This window comes from Haliotis rubra, unplaced genomic scaffold (genome assembly GCF_003918875.1).
Source record: "Haliotis rubra isolate DU_JTF1 unplaced genomic scaffold, ASM391887v1 Scf620, whole genome shotgun sequence".
In the NCBI taxonomy this organism is placed as follows: Eukaryota; Metazoa; Mollusca; class Gastropoda; order Lepetellida; family Haliotidae; genus Haliotis; species Haliotis rubra.
In genome coordinates this window covers 39,670-61,165 of record NW_025767325.1, presented here as the reverse complement: position 1 = coordinate 61,165, position 21,496 = coordinate 39,670, and the positions used below count along the sequence as shown (strand labels likewise).

Here is a 21,496-nt window from a genome sequence, read left to right as displayed (position 1 = left end):
GAGACAATCCATATAAGAAATATACCAAATAATTTGATTTCATGTGTGAACTGGCGGACAAAAGAAATCATACACTTAAAAATTGTAATTGAAACAAAAAATTGCAAAAAATATATCTTTATCAAAACAGTACCAGGCTAAAAACAGCCGTCGAAGAACAGGAAACAGGTCCAAAACACAACTGTCATAATACATAATATATAAAAAGTTTTTTTATTTCATTTGTAGCCATCATGGAACACTGGCGTCTACTTTATCTTGTCTGTTTAGAACCATTTCAATTTTTTCGGCCTTAAAGTCATTACCGATAAAAAATTCAAATTTCAAATAAAACCCATATTACAAAATACGCTACCTCGAAAAGCTATTGCACCTTTCCATACAAGTGTACTAACGTCCAGTGGGTCCCTATTGGCCAGGGGTCAAGTTGAACTCCACCTGTGCCACCCAACCCTAAACCTCGTGTAAGGTTACAAAGTATGCATCATCATTAGTGACACCTGTGGACAAAGGGGGACGACAATGGACGACCGTTTGGGACGTGAGTACACTGACAGGGAGTGACCGCTGGGTCCCGTAATGTAAATGAAGGTGTATTTTGTGGATCATGGTTGTTTGAACATTAAGACGATGATAATGTCAGTTAATTGTCTGTCTTTTCATCTGTTGTGACAATAGAGGAGTCTATTTTCAGTCTGTACTAACAGAGCACTTACTTACAGTTGTAGAGCTATATACAACCAACACATATACAGGTTTATCAAAGACGGTACTTTGAAAGAGACTTTAATAAGCTGCTGTGGAAAACAATACGATACTATTTGTTCCGTGATTACTATATACATATTAATTCCTGGGTTTGTTTCAATTTCTCATATTGACAGTTGGATTATGGTGCCACATGAGTGAGTGAGTGAGTGAGCGAGTGATTAAGCTGGTAGGTGCTTGGTTACGTTCGCGCGAGCGTGCACGAGTTAGTGCCGGTTTATTTCAGCGAATTAGTGCTTCAGTCGTGGAAAAACCTGAAATAGGAATTGTACTTCGTGATATTCACTATCACGAATAACATTAACAGACCAAGTGTCATAGTTTGTGCGAAACTAGGAATCGAACCGACGGGCAAATAAATGCAACTGTCCGACTGCCTAGACTGAGAGCGACCAAACTCAAGAAATATATTTATAACAATAATGCAACTCAAGCAGAGATTTTCTTAAATAAAGCAATAATCCAAGCTCCATCTGGATTTTGCTTTTGATTAATACTTTTTGTTTTAAAAAACGAGAACTTTATTTCTGTTACAAAATGTTAGTCGTACTAAGATCGTATGGTTGTAGCGCCTCCATATTCAGCTCATCAATGACGCAACTGACAGTAACATTTAACCTAGACTTCCATTAGCTGCGGTCTTGTACTGATAAGTACAACACACGGCGTCCGTTTGGCGCCACGTTGAACCGATCTTTGTGCTGATAGTATGCCGTTTTTGTTGCATTTTTGTGGTTTTCGTTCAGTTCCGTAATGAGGTATCCAATTAGTTGTATTCAGAATAGTACACGAATTCCTGTGTCCTTCACACCACGAAAGTCAACAAATTTAGTTACGTCACTCATATTTGCGCACAAATATCGGTGACATGCCACGCAATTATCCCACGTTGCTAGAGGTTGTCGTCCACTTAGCGAGAGAGCGCTATACGTTTGACAAAGTGTAATTAAATAGGGAACAGTGGTTAAATGTATTTGCTTAGGCACACAATGATATGAAGTGAATGGAGAGACAGGGGTTTTACTTGACTCCGGTAATTGGCGAAATCAGACGGAATTTGTCGAGTCAACAAAACCAGTGCAGGTGTGCTAACGTCACGTGATCCGCAACGGCGCGGACATGTCATCAGGTAGGACGCTATTTGTTCTCAGGTGGCGGTCTCGAACATTTGTATAGTGATACATGATTGATTAAAATAGATATATAGGTGTACTCTATTAAGCGTGATTAGGAGGCTCGTCCGAGTGTCTCATAATGTCTGACTGACTGACTGAGTTTGGTTTTACGCCGCTTTTAGCAATATTCCAGCAACATCACGGCGGGGGACACCAAAAATGGGCTTCACACATTGTACCCATGTGGGGATTCGAACCCGGGTCTTCGGCGTGACGAGCCAACGCTTTAACCACTAGGCTACCCCACCGCCCCTCTCATAATGTCAAATTCATGAACATGAATCGATGAAATTGCTACACTTTATATACAGTACTAGTGAGTGGATTGGGTTTTCCGCCAATTTAGCAATATTCCTGAATTTCACGGTAAGTGACACCATAAGTGGGCTTCATTGATTGTACTCATGTCGGGAATCAAACCTGGACCCTCGACATGGCAAGCGAACTTTTTTTAACAGTAATAGGTAGTATTGGGTTTTAAAGGTTCAACTAGTGACAGAGAGACTACTGATAGGTCTAGTAGGTCTAATGTGATTATGAAGCCAAGATAACCGATGACCTTATAATATTCATTATGATGTAATTTCATTGGAGAATCTGTCCTTGCAAAGATCACTTCATTGTGATCAATACAAGACGCCAGTTTTATCAACATGTGACATAACAGACATAATTCTAAGAAAAATATCTCGATATTACGCATTCCGGACAGAACACATTTGCTGAAGGGAAAGACGAAGACGCCAATCCCCACCCCAGTCCTCGACCCCGTCTGTACAGACACACACATGCATATAACACATAAAACTCACGGTCGTTCTCCAACTCGTCCGAAATACCAAAGTTATTATCCTTATCTCAATATAGCTGCTTTCACTGTGGGAATTATCAAGAACTCGATAGCCAATCCTAAATAGATATGATACAACGGTGTAGCTGTCTGGAGACTTTGGCTGCGGCTCTTTGACGAGAGCCAGAAGGGTTATAAGACAGTGACCTTGTTCAGTGGATTGACTGAGTTTGGTTTTACGCCGCTTTAAGCAATATTCCAGCAACATCACGGCGGGGGACACCAGAAATGGGCTTCACACATTGTACCCATGTGGGGATTCGAACCCGGGTCTTCGGCGTGACGAGCCAACGCTTTAACCACTAGGCTACCCCACCGCCCCTCTCATAATGTCAAATTCATGAACATGAATCGATGAAATTGCTACACTTTATATACAGTACTAGTGAGTGGATTGGGTTTTCCGCCAATTTAGCAATATTCCTGAATTTCACGGTAAGTGACACCATAAGTGGGCTTCATTGATTGTACCCATGTCGGGAATCAAACCTGGACCCTCGACATGGCAAGCGAACTTTTTTTTACCCCAACACACCGTTAACAGTAATAGGTAGTATTGGGTTTTAAAGGTTCAACTAGTGACAGAGAGACTACTGATAGTAGGTCTAATGTGATTATGAAGCCAAGATAACCGATGACCTTATAATATTCATTATGATGTAATTTCATTGGAGAATCTGTCCTTGCAAAGATCAATTCATTGTGATCAATACAAGACGCCAGTTTTATCAACATGTGACATAACAGACATAATTCTAAGAAAAATATCTCGATATTACGCATTCCGGACAGAACACATTTGCTGAAGGGAAAGACGAAGACGCCAATCCCCACCCCAGTCCTCGACCCCGTCTGTACAGACACACACATGCATATAACACATAAAACTCACGGTCGTTCTCCAACTCGTCCGAAATACCAAAGTTATTATCCTTATCTCAATGTAGCTGCTTTCACTGCGGGAATTATCAAGAACTCGATAGCCAATCCTAAATAGATATGATACAACGGTGTAGCTGTCTGGAGACTTTGGCTGCGGCTCTTTGACGAGAGCCAGAAGGGTTATAAGACAGTGACCTTGTTCAGTGGACTGACTGAGTTTGGTTTTACGCCGCTTTTAGCAATATTCCAGCAACATCACGGCGGGGGACACCAGAAATGGGCTTCACACATTGTACCCATGTGGGGATTCGAACCCGGGTCTTCGGCGTGACGAGCCAGCGCTTTAACCACTAGGCTACCCCATCGCCCCTTTGTTCAGTGGAACTTACGGGGTTAGCAGAATGGTCATACAAAGATTACCACGACATTGCCTAAAGACCCGTTTCACAAATCGATCGTAGCGCTACGACTGTCGTAAGTGTATGCTAAAGTATGGGAGTTACGATCATCTTAGAGTTACGATCGCTTTGTCAAAGCGGTCGTAGCGCTACGACAGTCGTAAGTGTATATTAAGATGATCGTAACTCCCATACCTTAACATTTCGAAGCTCGTTAAGCGCTAGGATAGTCGTACGTGCCATACATTAACATTCACTTACGACTATCTTACCGCTAAGAGAGCTTCGAAAATCTAGGCCAAGGTCTAGTCTACACTTACGACAATCGTAGCGCTACAATTGCTCTGTGGAACGGGGGCCTGGGCCCACCTGCACAAAGTGATCTTAGAGCTTAGAGCTAATTCTATGATAAAGTATGGAAATTACTATCATCGTAGCGTTAAGATCTCTGTTTGCATGTGGGCCCTGGTGTTTGAAACATCATGTCAGACGGAAAGACATTTAAGAATTATTTGCTTTGTCAGTGCAAGGTGTAATGTTAAGCATTCACTTATATACCGCTTTCGTAACATCAACGTTTTAGCAATCATGTCATTCCGAACGCTAGCAAGAATGGGTTTTGCAGATTGTACCTTGATGGTAATTCGAACCCGGATGTACGGCTTGACGAGCGAACCATTTACCACCAGGCTACCCACCGCAACTTAATGCTAGTATCTGAAAGTGAGATATACATAAAAGGGAATTTTACCGTCTAGGTTGTTGGTTTAATAGTGCGGTGGAGCTGGTGGTGATACGTGCTTGTGCATACCTGTGTGTGTGTGTGTGTTCGCGTGTTGCTTGCGTGCATGCATTTGTGTGAGAGAGTAGTGTGTGTGTGCGTGCGCGCTTGTTTTGTGTGTGTGAGAGAGAGTAGGGCGTGTGCGTGCGTGCATGCATTTGTGAGAGAGTAGTGTGAGTAGGGCGTGTGCGTGCGTGCATTTGTGTGACAGTAGTGTGTGTGCGTGCGCGCTTGTTTTGTGTGTGTGTTTATGAGAGAGAGAGTAGGGCGTGTGCGTGCGTGTTTTACGGAGAGAGATAGACTTTAGAGCGGAAAGTTAAAAAGGACAATAACACAACTGGTCAATTAGGTTTTTATGCCGCTTATCATGACCTTAAAGTAAAATGCAGCATGTGTTCCCTTTCGCGCAGGGGGAGCTGGTAATATCTTACGTTTAACAAGGGGCAATAAAAACCGTGTGCGATAAATCAGTAAGCCTTATCACGAGTTCGAACCATATCGAAGAGAGTGTACACAGTGGAAGCGTTTTAACAGATTTACGCCGTCGAGCCATATCCCCACTGACGACCGTCTTCCCAGTAGCCTCCCAAGGCAGGAGATTTGCCGAAGCACAAAGAGACACGAGATCCCTTTATGCGCACACATTTTAAGAGTACTTGGGAAATGCATTATGGGATTGCGTGGATGGATTTCAGCATGATATATTTGAACCTATCTACTCACACAAATTGTGAATAAAATGGTTGTGTTGTTTACATAGAGTCTCCCAAGAACCGCAAAGGAGAAAGGGGGCTTAGGGTATCCTTTTGATAGAGTAAGTGTTCCTATATCTATGTTTTCGAGACGAGAACCAGTAGGCTGGTGGATGGAACATCTGCTTGGAGAGCGTAAGATCAGAGGTTCGATCCCAGGTTGGGTCATACCAAAAGACGCTGAGAGGTGTTGTTGTTGTTGTTGTTGTTGTTGTTGTTACCCATGCCTCATAACAGATATAACAAGGATGGGTCGGATCGGGGTCAGTAGCTGTGTATGAGTTGGATTTCCATGTTAAACTGCTGAGTTTCAGTGGTCCAGCACTATCAAACTGGCAATATAAACGCACAAACACACACGCACAAGCACACACGTGGTTGTATAAGTACAATAATCTTGAAAGCGACCTTCAACCCCATTTCATCTCGTGTCGTTACCTCGAGTCCCATCGCGATTTGGAGTAAACTTTGCCCGGGGCGTGTTTATCGTAAGAGCTGAAAATAATATGAAGGATAAATTGTTCAGAATATGAGACTTGTCTCATAGCATGTCACAATGCCCCGATATTGTGGACCGCTCTTCATAACATCGGTCACTGGTTTGCCTGGCCCAGATTCGACCACCTGATCTTCAGTCAGCTGTCTGAGACGCCACGTGGTTTGGAAAACCAGCTGTTTCCGGGGGACATTCTACAGGTTCCGGACACGACTTATCAGATAAACAACGCTTCTTGAACCAGTGATTATATCGTGAAACCAGAGCTGAAAGTCTGAAAGATTAAGTAAATCGAAATGATTACGTCGGTCGGCGATGTTGCGGTAGAGGATATGCTATCACATGTTGATGTCTACACAGCTTCCTCTATACTCTGTTAACGGACGGATTATCACGTGAAATAAACGGAACAGCCTAATATATGAAAAAGAAAACTTCACATAAATATTTTCGTGACAATTTTAGACTTCCATTAACTTTTCGAAAATTGTTATGGTTTGATCATATTTCCCTGTAAATAGTTTGACATGAGTCCGAAATCTTACACATGTCTGTATTTATGAAAGCGTTCATTTAAGGAAACTACGCATTACAGCTTAAAACTGATCTTCTTACTATATGCTGAGATATGTTCAAATTCTTTTTGTTTCTAACTGGATGAGGTTAAATAGGGTGAAACTCATATGATGACATGCATGCACGCACGAGTTACAGCCCCTTAGTGTCGACTGCCAGGGTAACAACAAGTACCATTTCTTAACGTCTTTCGGTACGACGCGACCGGGAGTAAAACCACAGACCATGCTGTCTCCGAACCGGCACTCTATCCGTTACCAGTCCGAAGCCACTGAACGTTAAACATAAGAGCAGCCTCATTACGACTTTGGCTGCATCTAACTTGTTCCGGAACTGACCGCAAAACGTCTGTCATCAAAGTACGACTTACAGCTAAGAAATGTCAAATATGAGGATTTTAGAGGCATACAAGGCATAAAACTCCAATTTCTGAGCTTTCAATGTAAGCATATCTGTGACAGATACTTTAAAGGTCACATAAACCCTAGGGGGTAAAAATACATAAATCACTAACTGGCATCGTTATAAATGAAACCCCGTCATTAAAACTACTCATTTCGACCTTTAATTGACTTAAATCGACCTTTTTGACAACAGTGCACAATTCTCACCCGCGAACGAAATTTCAACCAATTAGAGCGGCGCGCATCTGTCAGCAGTCATATGAGGAATAGCTTTGAGGGCCGATGCAGAATTCATCTCACATTTTAGGGTTAAATTATCTTGTTTACACGTTTGTGGCGTCCACAAGACCGTGACAACTGTTGTGGAAAATAGAAAGCTATATGTTCTCACAATCTACTGTCATTTAATTTTGTCTCCTGCTTTGCCCTGTAGTTTCAGAGTTAAGCAACTTGTTTTCATAGACGATTCTGTCAAAAAATCGATTGAATTGTCCTGCACCCCTATTTGTATAATGACTGATTCAAATTCGAATTACCGCATTACTGTGTTTTACTTTGATATTTAATCATGTCATGTAAAATCTGTTTGTATTCTCAAAAAGTCAAGTGTCGGCCCATGGAGTTTCGCATACGCACGCAACAATGCTCGCTCATGTAAAATCGGTGTTTAGATTGGGTACATATACCCACCACATATGTTATTTGTCATCATTCACTTGATGGTGTAGTTAATATAATTGGCAACAGTAATATGTTAGTTGATTGTAACACACTTAGATTACCCCGGACAAAGGTTCCCATTTTGGTATTTCTTTGTCACAAGAGCAAATATTCAACATTATAAAACATCGATCAAAGGATTAACCGATAACACGCTGATTGATTAATTACTTTCATCTTACAACGGCGGAATTGTCAGCGGACACACGATTGCATGTGATTTGCTAATCTATACTTTCGAATACACACCTTGTCGTGTAAATGTCTGCGTGAAAACAACGTCTAGCTAACAAAGGCGATTGGTAATACATTGATGGATTTGCCCATTATTTGCTTAACGTAAATTACTGTTTTTAGCAGCAAAAGAAAGGTTGTGACATTATGCAATTAGCCAGGTGTGCTTATGGCGAAGACTGACTATACACCCACTTCACCTGAAAAGATTTATCACTTTTTCGTATATTAAACTGTTAAAAAGACACATCATTTAGAACAATTTGCCTTAGAATTATTGATGGATACATTCCTCAGGGCAAGGTGAATAAATTGTCACTGTTCCGAGAATCGTCGCAATTATCAGCATTTTCATTTTGTTTTATTCGTTTGTCGTAAGCATATCGGCAGAACGCCAGTTTTTTCGCCGTGAAATTAGCAATGAGAATAGACAACATGCACTGGGGGTGTGTGCGAATTATGATTCACATTGGCCGACCTGTAATGTACAAGATATTTACAGTTCTGGTATTATAAATTCAAATCAGCAACTATTCAGCAGGATCGCTTTTTATTTAGCTTTCTAGACCGTCAAATAAAGACACTTACATTGACTAGTGTATCTACATACCTGGTGACATAGATTACAATACATACTCAATATATGAAAACATGACAAATGTGAACACAACGAAACAATGACCGGAGAACATACAACATACCCCACATAAACAAGAACGTCCTTGAGAAGTTCACGTACACAGTTCACGGTGAGAGTCAGAACCAAAGTTCACAGATATTGTCACACACATCGGAAGAAACTTGCATATGATTCGTGATGTATGCCTAGGTTGACTTGATCTTGAAAGTTGGTTCACTCACATGAATGTTGGGTTGCCGATGATGTCCTGATTATCGGCTGACATCTTGATGATGACCGGGTTGTCTGGGCTTCTGCCTCTGGTCATCTTCTTCTGTGATCCATGGTGACGACCGCCATGACGCTGCCTTTGTCGTCCATCATGTCAACTACCGGTGCTTTACTGCGACATGGACCGTGTAGGAAGTGGGACCCCATATATAGTGACTGGAGGAGTACCTGTAGTGTTGGTACCTGGGGCATTTGTTTGTGGGGTCCTCCAGTTGCTCGTCTGTTCCGCCCGGTTCTGTGGTGGAGTCTTGGGTTGTCTGTGGAAGGGTCGTCTCGGTCCTGCGTCAGGTGTTGCCATGTTTGTGGGTTGGTGTGTCCCAATTGCCACTTTCGGTCCCCCGCCACTTATTAAGAGCGAGCTGAAGTTTCAACTCGCTCAGCAGAGGTACCAGTGGCACAACCAACCCACGCAACACCCGAGACCCGAGTGAATTTACTAGACAGCCACCCCCTGATTTGTAACTGTCATCCGTATTATATACCTATTCTAGCTATCGCAGATAATCGCGTTTACAGATAAAACTTACGATAACGTTGTTATTGTGAACGTGAGATTATGTCATTTAGTTGGACCGAAGCATCGATGGCCAGTCGAGAGTATGCCACGAAGGATTATGTGGCACGCACGTGATTTGACCAACGTGGAATACAAACAGCCGTAAAGACAGATAAACGTAATGCACCTTGGTTCTGTTAGCTTTAGAGATACTGGTCCCGGATTAAGTCCGATGCTCGTTATCAATGTGACCCTTGACAGGTTTAAGATTGAGGAACGTAGTCGGTTAGTCTGTAATATTTCCAGTTTTCAATAACGCATATCGTTATAAAATATTGGTAAAGCTTTGTCTAGTTTTTCCGTGTTAATATTTCTACTGTATGCTGAGATATGTTCAAATTCTTTTTGTTTCTAACTTTACTTTTCAGCTGGATGAGGTTAAATAGGGTGAAACTCATATGATGACATGCATGCACGCACGAGTGTCGACTGCCAGGGTAACAACAAGTACCATTTCTTAACGTCTTTCGGTACGACGCGACCGGGAATAAAACCACAGACAATGCTGTCTCCGAACCGGCACTCTATCCGTTACCAGTCCGAAGCCACTGAACGTTAAACATAAGAGCAACCTCATTACGACTTTGGCTGCATCTAACTTGTTCCGGAACTGACCGCAAAACGACTGTCATCAAAGAACAACTTACAGCTAAGAAATGTCAAATATGAGGATTTTAGAGGCTTTCAAGAAACTCCAATTTCTGAGCTTTCAATGTAAGCATATCTGTGACAGATACTTTAAGTAAAACGTCCATCCCACAAACACACAAAACACCTGTACACTACACTTCCGGAATCTAAAAACGTTAAGATTTAAACCTGTTTACAAAACTGTGCCTACCGTTATGTATTATCATAAACATCTTAGCATCTTAAATATAGTGCATTTCATTGGACATTACGTCAAACAAGGAGACGATTCACTGGCGCTTGCATAACACATAAAGCACCAGGGATACGTACAAAACAACCTTCGATCTTTGTGGTAAGGCTATGTCATATCAGGTAATGCTTTAATCTTTTGGGACGTGGATCCTGTTCTTCAAATCAGTAAATCGTTTTTCAGTAACAAGACTAACATTTCATGTAAATGAAAGTATGTTTATTTCATAGAGACTAGTATCACATTCATATCACAGGATGCAACAACATCGATCTATTCTTGTACCTGCCTCGTACAGCATCATAAAATCCTGATTGATCAGTTAAAGCTTTATCTGAAATTGAACCGTTTGGCGATCTGATTGGCTGACGGGCGGTCTACTGGAATTATATTACGTATTCTGAAATTATATATTACGTGTATACAATAGATGTACTGCATATCTAAGCCTACTGCGTAGTGTAAATATTTTTTATTTATTTTTATATTAGATTTTTTGTATTATTTTTATCAAAATCATAACCTGTAGTAAATTAATACTGAAATCAGTAGTACACTTTACAATGACTTTTATAATCAATAAGAAAAATGCCCAAATTGTCATATTGTGGCTGCCAGCAGATATTGTCATTTCATTTATCAAAAATCATTTTTTGAGTTTGCTCACTTTAATATATGTGATTAGTGTTAGAATTTCTGAGGAATTTGATAATCAATGTACTGGTTTGACTGCATTTCAAGACCAACAGCAGAGTTCCCATACCCTGTTGCTATTGGGGGAAATGCGACACCAACCCGGCCACCATAATGATTTATTAAAAAACGAGTTGTGAATAATGAAAAATGATAGTTTGTGGATGCCCTAGTCGGGTAACTAGATCTCTCTGAAGAGACTGGGTGTATGTGCTTCGTAGAGGCAAAGTGTGGGCCAGAATCTCCGAGTAGAACGGTTGTTTGAGAACTGACCTTTATAACTACGTTGGAGTGAGTAAAAACGCCATTATATTGATGTATGGAGAGCTGTAAGTACCCATTTCGCTTCTTTCTTTACAAAACGTTTCCTAATCGGTCCATCACCGATGTGAATCTACAGACACCAATTATTAGGTTAAGCTATCTGTGTCCGTGCCATTCACACCCGTCACTGATGACGTCTACACCTAACCCGGCTCTCAGACCATACATACGTGAGGTAAATAGGTTTTAACTTTGTGTGCAAGATTATCGTACATACAGCTTCGCCACGGCTTCGTCTATTCAGTGATTCGACTCCGAGAAAGACAGAACATGTTATTACGACTATCACACAAAGTTGCCACCTCAGCATGTAAATAGCTCTCAGACTTTACATACATCGCGGTAAATGTACGCTACAGGCCGACTTCACACCACTACCCCAGACGTGTCGGCCATGTTTACGCTGGGGTAAGTCATACGTAATTGTTGGATTGTAAACAATGTGATCGTTTATAGAAACAAGTCTGAGAATCTCGGGAGCTGCCGATGTCAGGAAGTCAGGACTCTGTAAATATAGGAAATGGTGGAAGCAATATCGTATCTGGTGGCGAGGGCACACCATGCTGCAATAGACACGTGTAGGTTATGCTATGTAAATGTCTTCAGTAATTCACAACGCGCGACCCGCGCCCTACAGCCAGATATTGACGAAAGCGAGTTTGATATGTACATGTTGAAGAATGGAGGGTCACAGTGTTGGGATAACTAGGATTGGAGTGCGCGCCATCCCAGGGTGGGGCATAGTCTGTCATACAGACCCTGAAACAAACAAATCCAAGAAAGCCCATGCAAGTCTAGATTATGTGGCAAGTCTAGATTTCCACAGTTTCAGTTTTCTGATAAATGAAGAAAGTATCTGGGCTCCTCTTTATTACATTTTATTATCATTATTTAATAAACTGGGGTTTTTGTGTAAAATATGTTCATTTCGGAGACTAGCTGTAGAAAGTCTCTGCTCCTCTTTATTATATTTTATGATCATGATTTAGGAACTGGTTTTTTCTGTAAAATATGTTCATTTTGGAGACTAGATGCTAGTCTAGGTGGGGCAGGGTGGCACAGAGAGTGCAGGTGACTTAGACACAGACATGAATAGATGAGAAATATTTCTTTTGCGATTTTACTAAAAAAATATTTTTAGGTGATACAGCAATATTCAACATTTAAACCAGTGATACTCGTCTTTCAAGACGTCTATACATTGGATATTATGAATTGGTGACCTGTGATGATCCTGTAGTTTTAAAATCACAGATAGTTCACTCGTCGTGGTAACTTGAGTATATCTGCAAGTAATCAGATTGGGAGTAGAATTAACCAGGTGGAGGTTCTGCTATTTAATCGGTTTGACTACAACTGTTCATATACATTTATCCAGAGGACTGACTGACTGACTGAGTTTGGTTTTACGCCGCTTTCAGCAATATTCCAGCAACATCATGGCGGGGGACACCAGAAATGGGCTTCACACATTGTACCCATGTGGGGATTCGAACCCGGGTCTTCGGCGTGACGAGCCAACGCTTTAACCGTTAGGCTATCCCACCGCCCTTATCCATGTTGGGCTCATATCCATAGGAACCTTGAAAGCAATCCACAACGAAAGACCCAAGACAGAAAAACGAGAGAGGGAAGTAAAGTGTGTGAGTGAGGGACTCTGTTATTATAACGGTCGTCATCGTCATCGACATCATCTTTGTCATTGTCTTCGCTATCATCATGATCACCATTATTGTTACCATATCATCATTCTATATCCTTTTATCGATTACTACATTGTAGCCCCAAGTGAGCGCTCTATTATATCAGATGAATAATTTAGCTGTTAATGAATTTCCTTGTCCTTGTTACATCGGAACAGTTCAGAAACATATAACATTCTAATATCTTGTTTCTTTGTATGTCGCCACAGTCAGCAATATTCCACCTGTATGTCAAAGATCTGTATGTAATCAAGTCTGGACCAGACTATCCAGTGATCCACGTTATGATCACTCAATTTTGACGTCATGATGCTATGACATGACCTCAACCAAATCATTTTCGTTGCCTCATCCAACAAGCTTGCCGGGGACTTACATTCAGGCCATTCGTTCCCACGGGTGAGCTTCTAATGAAGACTGGATGTGCATCTCACCACACATGCACATACATAAACTTATGGTGTAACGTGTGTATAATTATACCCCACACCGTTTCTCTATTGCCGCATATTCCCAACACTTCAAACACTTGGTACTTCCTGTCGGACCTTGTAACGCCTAACGCTGCAGTGACTAATTACTTCGATATGCTTGGTGGGTTTGTTAGTGGGACTTAGCACCTGAGACGTGTGTGTGTCTGGGGGGAGGGTCTTAGATGGGGGTGGAGGGGGATTTGAGAGGGCTTCAAAGTAGGGAACAAAACGGAACAGCTGTGCTGTGAGTAAAGAACACTCCTTGCAGCGTTAGACATCTTTCCAGTTGCACTGGTTGTTTGTGGTAGAAATGCAAGGTATTTATAGTGAACAGGTTCAAGGCATGTTAATTCCTTCCCTGTGTACTTCCTCGGTGAGAAGCAGGGTAGGAAGAAGAGGTACACATACAGTTTGAAACTGATACGTGTATATATACTAGTCCCGATAGGTCATGGCAATTCCGTCTGTGTCACAGTTTGGCATTTTCAGTTCAAAATTAACAATATTTACAATTATAGATTCTTGGACAAAGTTGCATAAATGACCTCAGTGGACGTTGTCGCCAGTGATGACTGGACAAAGAGTGAGTTTAGTTTTACGCCGCACTCAGCAATATTCCAGCCATATGGCGGCATGGACAAAGAAAACGAGAGAGTGAGTATGTGGTTTTACGCCGCTTTTAGCAATATTTCAGCAATATCACGGCAGGTTACACCAGAAATGGACTTCACACATTGTACCTATGTGGGGAATCGAACCCTGGTCTTCGGCTTTTCGAGAGAACCATAACCACTAGGCTACGTCACCGCCCCGGACAAAGTATGACCTGTTGATGTCACAGTGCCATCAAGACAAAACGTCTTCGGGTCACTGTCAACGTACCCACTCACACATGGGGTCACGGCTGATTTACTTTATTCAGGTACAGTAACATAGTCGGATACGTGCCAAGCAGCTCACATGTGTTGAAGAAACGACTTAAAGAACAGAGTTTATCATCTACTGAACCAGATTATGGCAAAAGATATTTCCCATTGAGCTGAGACTGCATTTTGAATGTTCATGTATTTGTTTACCGCTTTACAATATATTGTGCAATTCTATCCTAAATAAGTGAGTTTAGTTTTACGCCGCATTCTGCAATATTCCAGCTATGTGGTGGCGGTCTGTAAACAATCGAGTCTGGACCACACAATCCAGTGATCAACAGCATGAACATCGATCTGCGCAATTCGGAACCGATGACATGTGTCAACCAAGTCAGCGAGCCTGACCACCCGATCCCGTTAGTCGCCTCTCATGACAAACATGGGTTACTGAAGGTTCATTCTAACCCGGATCTTCGCCGGTTCTATCCTAAATGTATGTAATCTCTAATTTTAGTCGAACTACGGTTATAACGAACACTCTTATAACGAACAGACGGATATAACGAACTCTGGTCCTGGCCACATGCTATATATTTTAGTTGAACTACGGTTATAACGAACTGATCATAGTGGTCCCTTCGAGTTCGTTATAACCATAGGTTACAGTAATTATCCTCACACATAGCTATATGTGAACAGCGCTCGAAATTAACGTCGGTCCTAAGGCCCGAAGCCGACTGAAAACCACTCGGACCCATAGCTTTTGGTTTCTGCAGGTCCTTATGGACGACAGATTTTTCATCGCCAATATCTAAGAGTTTTATTTCCATATAAAGATATAGGGCCTACCCATTCTGATCAGAAACCACAAACTTTTATGGTTCTGGGTCCTTAGGGCCTGTAGCTTCTCAGGGTTACGGGCAAACACTACATGTGAATTTTGACAGGGGAGGACAGGGGGGGCGCATAAATTCGACCCACCGACTCAAAAAAAGAAATACTGATTGTTTGACTATTGAGGATTAATACGGCAAGACACATTCTTCCTTCATTGACGTCATGGGGTATATCGAGGGTGCTGATGTCTGATGTTCAGATACGAGAGACACATTTAGAATTTACGAGCAGACCATTTTTCTGTCATGCGATGTGATGGACGCCGTGAGGTGTAGAGTTGCCTGGGTTCTAATCGAACCGCGCCATGTTTATTTACCTTGGTCACTGATGGCCTGTCGCCAGCTGCTAAAGTCACATTCCGTACCTTTTGTCGTATGGCTCTCCATTCCGACAGCCATATCCTTAAATCTAATCAAAATACATCTCGCTTCACGGAATTCGAATAATTAATGTCTTAGGGGAATTTCGACAGACAACGGATTCTAGTTTTATGGGCCGTGAGCAGAGAACGGTTGTTGTACATTGAGAACACGTGTCCCATAGGGTGAGAAAGGTTAAGGTGGTATGAGAGCAGAACTTGCTCTGACCAGAATCGATCTGTAAAGTTAACCAGATCTCTGAACCCAGGATTGGACTTTGAACTAGTTAAACAAGTATTTGACCGTTGGTAGACAAACACATGGACCAATATCGCCAGGGCTGGGCATGATGGTAGATAAGGTCAAACTTTTATCAATTTTGGTTTTGCGGAAGAATTGCTGGAAAAAGCAAAGTGTAGAATAAACAATGAATACAATGAATCGTCATTGAGTCGAACTCAGTTGTCTCGATATACAACGACTGGGGCTTGTTTAAAGTTAATTGTACACGATACAGTTGGACATACTGGTTGACCTTAAACATAGGTTGACCTTCAACCAGGCTGAACAGAATATTCGGTCTCAAAGGTAAATTCCAACACCGTTGTGTTTAGTGAGTGAGTTTAGTTTTACGCCGCGTTTATCAATATTCCAGCAATATCACGGCGGGGAAACACCAGAAATGGGCTTTACACATTGTACTCATGTGGGGAATCGAACCCGGGTCTTCGGCGTGACGAGCGAATCCTTTAACCACTAGGCTACCCTACTCGCTGCGTTGAAAGAACCTTCGTATATACTTCGAATTATCCGAGGTTCAACATAACCGTAAATAATGACTAAATAATGTGTTTGTTCTTTAACGCTGCTCTCAGCAATATTCCAGCGATATGAATCCTGTCTGTAAATAATCGATTCTGGACCAGACAATCCAGCGATGAACAGCTAGAGCATTGATCTATAGAAATGTGATACGATGAAATGTGTCAACCAAGTCAGCAAGACTGACTTCCCGATTCCGTTAGTCGCCTCTTACAACAAGCATGGGTTGCGGAATTCTAACCCCGGTTGATGATTAAATAAAGAATGCAGTGGGACAAAAGTTTACTTTAAGTTCAAAACATCGGTGTTTGAAAGTAATATGCCTTTAATAGATACTGACAGTGAACCTTTAAGACATCGATATTTAGCTATTCATATATGCTGTCAGAGTAGCCTCGTAATTTTGCAAATGTTGGGATATCAGTTGCACTACCATTTATCTGAAATTCTCTAAATACAAAGCGATGTATCTGAGAGGGTTAATCCCGCTTAAACCCATATGACTTACATGTCCAGAATGGAAGTTTTTGGCTTTAACATCGGAACATTTCAGAGAATAATCGTAGTAACAACTTTCGGTACAAACCTGTCCTCTGAAAACAAAATAGCCCTTCTCAAATACAACATAAGCTCTTCCCAACACGTTTCATGCAAACAATACAATACTATTGCACAATAATCACCTCAAGACAGTATGCCCTTTCAATCAAATAATCAGGTTATATGAGTGTGGGTGTTGTTTTACACCGTATCTAACACCACAGTTCCACTATCAAGACATCCTGTAGGAGGTGAGGTAGACTAACAATTAGTCTCTGAAATGAACATATTTTACTGAAAAAAGTTCATAGAAAAAAAATATATATATAATGAAAAGGAGCCCTGAGACTTTCTTCATTTTCAGAAGCTGAGGAAATCTAGACTTGCCACATTTTCTAGACTTGCGTGGGCTTTCTTGGATATATTTGCTTCAGGGTCTGTACGACAGACTGGAGGTTAGGTGAAATTGGGTTTAACGTCGTGCTTGAGAATATTTCGCTCATATGACGACGTGCATGCGTGTGTATGTGTATGTGCGGCTGCTTGTACTAGCCCAGACTGAAGCTGGTGTTATAGTGCTAGCCCACTGACATACTACATTAGACACATTACACTGACTCCGAGCCGACCAGTCCTTGTTGTTCCCATTAATGCCGAGCACAACTCAGTTATTGACAGCATAAAGGGTGGTCCACGATGTCGGACTCAATGGCGCATCTGAGGCACGGGTCCAGTCTCTCCCAGTCTAGACTAACGCTCAGTCTCTGAATATGATAGTAACAACTAAACCCTTTTAAATTGAAAAGAAGCCCTAGTCAGTTGGAAGATTCCTGAACCTGGGGAAATCTAGACTTGCTTCATTTAGGGCCCATTGCAGAGAGGGCTTAGCAGTAGGGAAAATAATGTAGTTCATGGACTGTGGTCCAGTCGTGCAAGGCGCAGTTGTTGGCTGTTAAAGACGCGTCAGTTAGTCGTGACGAAACTATGATCGTGCTTTGGAATCGTGGACCGGTCCGCCCTGATTATGATTTTAGGGTTGTCCACACCTTACCCGTGTTTTCACCAAAGAGATAAGCGTATCTATAAGACCCGCATTACCGTGGGCTTTCCTCCCACATTCACCCCACATGCCATGATATAACCGAAATACTGTGGCGGTAATCACACCTCACATATAGTGATATTACAAACCAAGCATGCTGGGAGCTATTCTACACCAAAACCTCCTGGACTGTAATGCATTGTAACGGGGATTCATGCAGACACCTGCTACTTTTACTGCAGTCACCCTCGTCACTGATAAATACATGTTTCATGTACTGAGACAGGCAATACGTGGTAGTGTTTCTCAAATATCTTCAGTTCCTCAATGATAAATGGCTTGTGTCTACTCGGGTATGTTTCACGAGCATCAGGTGAACGCTGAACTGGCACCTGATCCTATTAAGAACAGTGGCCTCAGACAAGGTTCCTCCTGAGACACCATCTCTTGCATAGCTTTGTCGCGACCGCGGGCTCTTTGAGGACTTGATAGCATTTTATCTACATTTTGTATCGTTGAAATTAATCCTTCAAATACCTTGTTGGAAAATGATACATGTGCATGTTTTGATAGGGTAAGCTGAGACACGATAGTGACATTAAGCCATTTTTGAAAATACAACCGATTAACCTCACACCTTAAGAGAGGATAACGATAGATACTGATATAGACATTAACATTTTATAGTACAGTCATTGGGGGATAACATTCAAGTATCATTTCAGGGATCTGTCCTTATTAATTTAATTAGGCTCGACCCTTTACTTTTTTTGAGCGGCATAGGGAACACAAATGCGCATCACAGACGTAATACGTGACCATATTGTGACGTTGACCTTTTGCAGCTCTTGTGCATAAATGACTTTGAATACTCTAAGTTCCATGACTTATTTATATCAACGTATGTGGCGTCACAGCTACACAGCCACTTTCGCATCGACATATATTCATTCAACTCACTGTTTCTAACATGTCGTTATGATACATATAGCAATCGAGTATTGCAGGATTAATATTAATAAACAAGCAGTGTGCCATGTGCCAGCGAGGAACAAAGATTAGTACTTGACCGAAAATGTTGGATAAGAGTTCATGTATGAAAACTAAATATTCTTTATCATTTCATTCTGAAATTGAGAACTTTCATTATTTTTCGCCAAAGAATATTTCTTATATGATTCGATATTTACGAACGTATGCATGCTCACAATGACTAAATAGCAAAATGAAGCTATATGCCTTCGTGACCTGCAATTTTCAAAGTCGATGTTTTTCTTAGGTTCCACAACTTAAGGAATTATCATACTGTTAGTGACAATACGTTTTTATATTGTCTTTAGGAATTGAACAACAACAATGGGAATGTAACCAATGTATATATCGGCCACAAAAACAGCGACATTCTGAGTTCGAAGTAAACGCTATGCAACCTGTACAATACATCCAAGCAACAGGTCCACCACACAACACAACAAGGAAAGGGAGCAAGGTCTCGTCTTACCTTGGTTTACTGTGTTACACGTAACAACACCGTGGTAAGATCTTACTAGGGGTTAAGCCAAAACCATTTGCAATCCCGAAAATGTCAACTCGTTTGCAATGCTGGAACATCTCGCCCTCGCCATCAGTTCATACTTTTGGCAATGTTTCCAACACTTTGTGCAACTTACTTCAAACTTGGGTTCTCACTTTCAAACTTTCGTTATTTTCACCTGATGTTGTTAAACATTTCAGTTATTCTTTGACTAACGTTGTTTTGACGTGAGATAATGCCAAATTTCACAGCGAGTTATTTCCAGCCTTCAAACAAATCTTGAACATAGGTTCACTAATGTTTTCTTCCGGATATTTTGGATGAGTCATTTGTAAAGCTTCCGAGCATTGTAACTCGATGTCTGTGTGTCGTTGGTGTAAGTAGGAAAACCTGTTTCGTTGAATGGCAGTTAATTACTTGTGATGTGTGTTGAGTTGTATTTGTCTATTGGTGAGCGGAGAGTGCCACACTATCTGAAATGGACGTGTGTGGCCTGCCTTGCAATGTACACCAACTTCGTGTTAGTCTGGTTGAGCGGATTGAGCTGGCTTTGCAATATAGACAACTTCAACTTGTAGTGCAGAAATGTGCTTTGCATGATATATAAACGTTTTGCGATATTTTTGGTAAAAGTGAGTGTAGTTTGCGCTTCAAAGCAGATCATTGGAGCGTATAGCGCAGGAACATGGAGTCTGTCTGTACTCTAAGGACACTAGTCTGTTATTTATATTTCATTTATACTATTAATTATTACTTAAGAGACTTGTGCAAGTCTAAGGTCGGGGCTGTCATAGCGTGAAGTAGTATTAAAACGGATACTTATATAGGGCCTGGCAGCTGTGTGGGCGTAAGAGAAACAATTCAAGTAAACTTCAAACAATAGTTGATATCGAGTTACACAGAGTGGCTTCAGCTGAACCAGTTAATGAACCGCATATCAAACAGCTAACAACGCTACGCAGTACATAATGCGCCATGCAAAGCAAGTGTACCTCCATGTTTGATAGTGGCTAATTAAAAAAGAAGAGTGGTTATTTTATGATGACATATTTGATGCATAGTTATATTGTTATGGACCTTAAATCTGCAATGTTTCACCCTAGTAATGTTTATAAAGTTGGTAATTTTGTCTTATTTTTGTTTTGTTTTTCTTCTGAATGTTTTCCATGTTGACCGACAATTCAGATGGGAAAGCGACAAAAACACATTGGTACGTGTATGTCGCATATCTGTAGAGCTAAAGCTGAAGAGCAAGCGTAGTGGTGGGGTTAAAGAAATACCCGGAAGTACCCTGTATTATAGACTAACAACTAGTCTCTGAAATGAACATATTTTACTGAAAAAGAGTTCATAGTAAAAAAAATAAAATATAATGAAAAGGAGTCCTGAGACTTTCTTCATTTTCAGAGGCTGAAGCTGAGGAAATCTAGACTTGCCACATTTTCTAGACTTGCGTGGGCTTTCTTGTATATATTTACTTCAGGGTCTGTACGACAGACTACCTGTATTATAACGTTTATAGCTATAATATACTCACCAGCATTAAAAATGCACCAGTCTAAAATTGTCCATATTTCATCAAGATGGTTTTCAGCATGACAATGATCAATGAATATAACTAACATGAAGTCGTAGGGCATGTCCAGTTGAAAAAATGCTTTAGAAACAAATTCCTGTTCACTGTATGACTCTTAATTCCAAAACGCATCAACATATTGCCACGCTATGAAAAAAGCGCGAATTTCATTCTGAAATCATGCTGACTGTGACATTAAAAGCAGGTGTATAAGAAACAATTCTCATTGCTTCACGAACGATTGTGAAACGAGGACAGAGATGCCGAGGTTAACACCTC

The 21,496-nt window shown here is 41.2% G+C and overlaps 1 long non-coding RNA gene across 1 annotated transcript; it reads left to right on the top strand.

The window, feature by feature from the left end:
* Positions 1-10,605: 10,605 nt before the first annotated feature.
* On the top strand, positions 10,606-20,507 carry LOC124256243. Its single transcript, XR_006892861.1, has 3 exons — positions 10,606-10,732; positions 13,043-13,045; positions 20,496-20,507. It is a non-coding gene; the product is annotated as an uncharacterized LOC124256243 (long non-coding RNA).
* The last annotated feature ends 989 nt before the right edge of the window (positions 20,508-21,496 follow it).